The sequence below is a fragment of the Entelurus aequoreus genome, linkage group LG05 (genome assembly GCF_033978785.1).
Source record: "Entelurus aequoreus isolate RoL-2023_Sb linkage group LG05, RoL_Eaeq_v1.1, whole genome shotgun sequence".
Lineage (NCBI taxonomy): Eukaryota > Metazoa > Chordata > Actinopteri > Syngnathiformes > Syngnathidae > Entelurus > Entelurus aequoreus.
Window position 1 is genome coordinate 83,179,618 of NC_084735.1, and position 6,238 is coordinate 83,185,855.

The 6,238-nt window shown below is 35.5% G+C and overlaps 1 protein-coding gene across 1 annotated transcript in view; it reads right to left on the bottom strand.

The window, feature by feature from the left end:
• LOC133649973 (uncharacterized protein C11orf87 homolog) overlaps window positions 1-4,831 on the bottom strand; it is a 5,398-nt gene extending 567 nt beyond the window's left edge. The window contains exon 1 of the mRNA XM_062046689.1: window positions 4,567-4,831. The gene's annotated coding sequence lies outside the window, so the exon portion shown is untranslated. The remainder of the gene's footprint in view (window positions 1-4,566) is intronic.
• Between the last annotated feature and the right edge of the window lie 1,407 nt (window positions 4,832-6,238).

Consider the following 6,238-nt stretch of genomic DNA (forward strand, 5'->3'; position numbering starts at 1 on the left):
TTATCGGCAATGGAGGAGCCATTGAAACGGTAAGTAATAACTAGAGATGTCCGATAATATCGGCCTGCCGATATTATCGGCCGATATATGCGTTAAAATGTAATATCGGAAATTATCGGTATCGTTTTTTTTTATTATCGGTATCGTTTTTTTTTTTGTTTTTGTTTTTTTTGTTTTTTTTTATTAAATCCACATAAAAAACACAAGATACACTTACAATTAGTGCACCAAGCCAAAAAACCTCCCTCCCCCATTTACACTCATTCACACAAAAGGGTTGTTTCTTTCTGTTATTAATATTCTGCTTCCTACATTATATATCAATATATATCAATACAGTCTGCAAGGGATACAGTCCGTAAGCACACATGATTGTGCGTGCTGCTGCTCCACTAATAGTACTAACCTTTAACAGTTAATTTTACTCATTTTCATTCATTACTAGTTTCTATGTAACTGTTTTTATATTGTTTTACTTTCTTTTTTATTTAAGAAAATGTTTTTAATTTATTTATCTTATTTTACTAATTTTTTTAAAAAGTACCTTATCTTCACCATACCTGGTTGTCCAAATTAGGCATAATAATGTGTTAATTCCACGACTGCATATATCGGTTGATATCGGTATCGGTTGATATCGGTAATTAAAGAGTTGGACAATATCGGATATCGGCAAAAAGCCATTATCGGACATCCCTAGTAATAACAGCAGGTTAGAAACGTGTTAAAGACACTAGCGTGGACCCCGACTTAAACAAGTTGAAAAACGTATTCGGGTGTTACCATTTAGTGGTCAATTGTCCGGAATATGTACTGTACTGTGCAATCTACTAATAAAAGTTTCAATCAAGCAATGTCAGCTCGATTTGTTGTGTAGCTAGCTTGGCCTTCTAATGTAAGACAACTGCGGCAAAATAAAGAATGATTTTCCCTGAGAACTGCTTTTAATGGGATCACTGTTTACTGGGTTTGGTAATGGACAAGTAAGTCATATAATCCGTTATTACCAGTGATGGGCAAGCTAGTTGGAAAATGTAGTAAGCTAAGCTACAAGTTACTCCCCATTAAATGTAGCTAAGCTACAGGGGAAGCTATTCCCAGTGAACTGTAGCATACTACACGACAAGCTACACAGCAAAAGTAGCTTGCTACACCATATATATATATATATATATATATATATATATATATATATATATATATATATACCGTATTTTTCGGACTATAAGTCGCAGTTTTTTTCATAGTTTGGCCGGGGGTGCCACTTATACTCAGGAGTGACTTTTGTGTGAAATTATTAACACATTACCGTAACATATCAAATATTTTATTTAGCTCATTCACGTAAGAGACTAGACATATAAGATTTCATGGGATTTAGCGATTAGGAGTGACAGATTGTTTGGTAAACGTATAGCATGTTCTATATGTTATAGTTATTTGAATGACTCTTACCATAATATGTTACGTTAACATACCAGGCACGTTCTCAGTTGGTTATTTATGCCTCATATAACGTACACTTATTCAGCCTGTTGTTCACTATTCTTTATTTATTTTAAATTGCCTTTCAAATGTCTATTCTTGGTGTTGGCTTTTATCAAATACATTTCCCCCAAAAAATGCGACTTAAGGACTCCAGTGCGACTTATATATGTTTTTTTCCTTCTTTATTATGCATTTTCGGCCGGTGCGACTTGTACTCCGAAAAATACGGGTAATAACTTCATAAAAGGCTAAAAAAAAAAATATATGTATACATTTAAAAACAAACAGGAGAGGTCTGCCTCTCAAAACTAACCGTTTTAAAAGAACGCACCAAATAAGCACTATTACATGTTCTATAGACCACAATGAAGTTTTTTTACATATGACTTCTTTATATAGATTTGAATTCATTTCAACGGGCGTTGTTGATTTCAGATACACGTTTTTTGAGTTAGGAGCTGTTTCACAGAACCAATTAAACTCCTAAGTCATGGTACTACTGTACTCCTTTCCCCCCCACACATAATAACTTCATAAAAGGCTAAAAAAATATATAATTGTATTATTATTTTTTGTTTATTTAATTGATGTATTTGTAGATATTACTTTGTTTTTTTTTGCTGTTTCTTTCTTTTTTTGGGTGGGTGGTATGGTTGGTATATAAACAAAAAATATTTTGACATTTAGGGCAGACAACATATATATGATGTATGTGAATATGATGTAATGGATAGGAATGTCTGATGCTGGATGTCAATAAAAAAAAAATGGAAAAAAAAATGAAAAAAAATTAAATTATATGTATACATTTAAAAACAAACAGGAGGGGTCTGCCTCTCAAAACTAACCGTTTTAAAAGAACGCACCGAATAACCACTATTACATGTTCTGTAGACCAGTGGTCCCCAACCTTTTTGTAGCTGCGGACCGGTCAACGCTTGGTGGGGAGGGGGGGGGGTGTATTTATTTATTTATTTATTTTTTTTTTTTAATTTTTTTTTTTTTTTTTTTACATAAATAAATACAATCATGTGTGCTTACGGACTGTATCCCTGCAGGCTGTATTGATGTATATTGATATAGAATGTATATATTGTGTTTTTTATGTTGATTTCATTTTAAAAAATTAAAAAATTTTTTTTTTTTTTTTTTTAACATAAATAAATACAATAATGTGTGCTTACGGACTGTATCCCTGCAGTCTGTATTGATCTATATTGATATAGAATGTATATATTGTGTTTTTTTTTTTTTTTTTTTTTTTTTAACATAAATAAATACAATCATGTGTGCTTACGGACTGTATCCCTGCAGGCTGTATTGATCTATATTGATATAGAATGTATATATTGTGTTTTTTATGTTGATTTCATTTAAAAAAAAAAAAAAAAAAAAATTTTTTTTTTTTTTAACATAAATAAATACAATAATGTGTGCTTACGGACTGTATCCCTGCAGTCTGTATTGATCTATATTGATATAGAATGTATATATTGTGTTTTTTTTTGTTTTTTGTTTTTTTTTACATAAATAAATACAATCATGTGTGCTTACGGACTGTATCCCTGCAGGCTGTATTGATCTATATTGATATAGAATGTATATATTGTGTTTTTTATGTTGATTTCATTTAAAAAAAAAAAAAAAAAAATTTTTTTTTTTTTTTAACATAAATAAATACAATAATGTGTGCTTACGGACTGTATCCCTGCAGTCTGTATTGATCTATATTGATATAGAATGTATATATTGTGTTTTTTTTTTGTTTTTGTTTTTTTACATAAATAAATACAATCATGTGTGCTTACGGACTGTATCCCTGCAGGCTGTATTGATCTATATTGATATAGAATGTATATATTGTGTTTTTTATGTTGATTTCATTTTTTAAAAAAAAAATATATATATATATATATATATATTATTATTATTATTTTTTTAATTCTTGTGCGGCCCGGTACCAATCAGTCCGCGGACCGGTACCGGGCCGCGGCCCAGTGGTTGGGGACCACTGCTGTAGACCAGTTTTTTTTTACATATGACTTCTTTATATAGATTTGAATTCATTTCAACGGGCGTTGTTGATTTCAGATACACATTTTTGGAGTTAGGAGCTGTGTCACAGAACCAATTAAACTCCTAAGTCATGGTACTACTGTACTCCTTTTCCCCCACACGTAATAACTTCATAAAAGCCTAAAAAAAATGATACATATACATTTAACAATAAACCTTTGTGTCGTATGGCGGTATAGCTCGGTAGGTAGAGTGGCCCGTGCCAACTTATTCGGGTGTTACCATTTAGTGGTCAATTGTACGGAATATGTACTTCACTGTGCAACCTACTAATAAAAGTCTCAATCAATCAATCAAAGCAACTTGAGGGTTCCAGGTTCGATCCCCGCTTCCGCCATCCTAGTCACTGCCGTTGTGTCCTTGGGCAAGACACTTCACCCACCTGCTCCCAGTGCCACCCACACTTAGATATCGGGTTTCACTATGTAAAAGCGCTTTGAGTCACTAGAGAAAAGCGCTATATAAATAAACTTCACTTCATCAGTATTTTCTTTTGTGCCTTTTGTGCAACGACAGTAAAAAAGGGAAACGCGGGCTCACTGTAGACTCGCCGGTCCTTGGTGGAAGTTGAATTCCTCCTCAGGAAGGCAGGTCAATTAATATTTGATACTTATATAGTTGATACTTCAGAAGTAATTGCCGTACATTTTTATTCAATAAAAAAAAAAAGTGCTTTACTATTTATATTTTATTCATTTGTATTAAAAACAAAAATAAGAATCCTATTTTAGTGGAATTGCATGAAGTTTGGCTGTTAATGACCAATGTTAACGATCATTTCCTGCGATGCATTTTTTTTTAAAGCAGCGTGGTCAACATACGATCATGCAGATCATCTCATGCTATGCTAACTTCACTTGTCCTGCTCCGTGGAACCCTCAGCCTCCTTTCCACTGTTTTCATCTTCATCTTGGTGACATCAATAGTGATGATGTCATGTATTGACGTGCATATCAGGCAATCCCGTAGTAAAGGGTGTAAGATGCATAAAAAGGGTCTTACCTGGCGGACAGTGCGAGTGGTTGCAGTGAACAATCCTGCTTGTTGTGTGAATGCAGTGACGCATTCGCTGAGGAGGAGGAGGAGGATGATGATGATGATGATGATGCCGGCTTCACACCACCACCATCATCATCATGTCTCCCAACTGCTTGGATCGTCCTAACGTGAGGGAGAGCGTAGGAAGGGAAGTCGCTCGGCGGCTTCAAAATGTGCTCGCGGCTCAGCTGAGGTCTGCTTTTTCTAGAACCCTCTTCTTCCTCCGCCTCCTCTTCCTCACAGCTGCTGCTCCCCTCAGCATGGGAACGAGATGCACGTTCGTTAGATCAGTGTGTTTCAACCACCGTGCCGCGGGAGATTACGTAATTCCACCATCCATCCATCCATCCATCCATCATCTTCCGCTTATCCGAGGTCGGGTGGCGGGGGCAGCAGCCTAAGCAGGGAAACCCAGACTTCCCTCTCCCCAGCCACTTCGTCCAGCTCCTCCCGGGGGATCCCGAGGCGTTCCCAGGCCAGCCGGGAGACATAGTCTTCCCAACGTGTCCTGGGTCTTCCCCGTGGCCTCCTACCGGTCGGACGTGCCCTAAACACCTCCCTAGGGAGGTGTTCGGGTGGCATCCTGACCAGATGCCCGAACCACCTCCTCTCGATGTGGAGATTTCACCTAATTTCACCTAATTGGGCTGAAAATATTTTTGCAAACCAGTACCGTATTTTTCGGAGTATAAGTCGCACTGGCCGAAAATGCATAATAAAGAAGGAAAAAACATATATAAGTCGCACTGGAGTATAAGTCGCATTTTTTGGGGAAATTTATTTGATAAAACCCAACACCAAGAATAGACATTTGAAAGGCAATTTAAAATAAATAAAGAATAGTGAACAACAGGCTGAATAAGTGTACGTTATATGAGGCATAAATAACCAACTGGTATGTTAACGTAACATATTATGGTAAGAGTCATTCAAATAACTATAACATATAGAACATGCTATATGTTTACCAAACAATCTGTCACTCCTAATCGCTAAATCCCATGAAATCTTATACGTTTAGTCTCTTACGGGAATGAGCTAAATAATATTATTTGATATTTTACGGTAATGTGTTAATAATTTCACACATAAGTCGCTCCAAAGTATAAGTCGCACCCCCGGCCAAACTATGGAAAAAAAACTGCCATTTATAGTCCGGAAAATACGGTAATTATAATCCGCAAATGTGCCGTTTTTGAGTGTCAGTGTTGTCTAGAGCAGTGTTTTTCAACCACTGTGCCGCGGCACACTAGTGTGCCGTGAGATACAGTCTGGTGTGCCGTGGGAGATTATCTAATTTCACCTATTTGGGTTAAAAATATTTTTTGCAAACCAGTAATTATAATCCGCTAATAATTAGAGATGTCCGATAATATCGGTCTGCCGATATTATTGGCCGATAAATGCGTTAAAATGTAATATCGGAAATTATCGGTATCGTTTTTTTTATTATCAGTATCGTTTGTTTTTTTTTTTTTTTTTTTTTTTTTTATTAAATCCACATAAAAAACACAAGATACACTTACAATTAGTGCACCAACCCAAAAAACCTCCCTCCCCCATTTACACTCATTCACACAAAAGGGTTGTTTCTTTCTGTTATTAATATTCTGCTTCCTACATTATATATCAATAT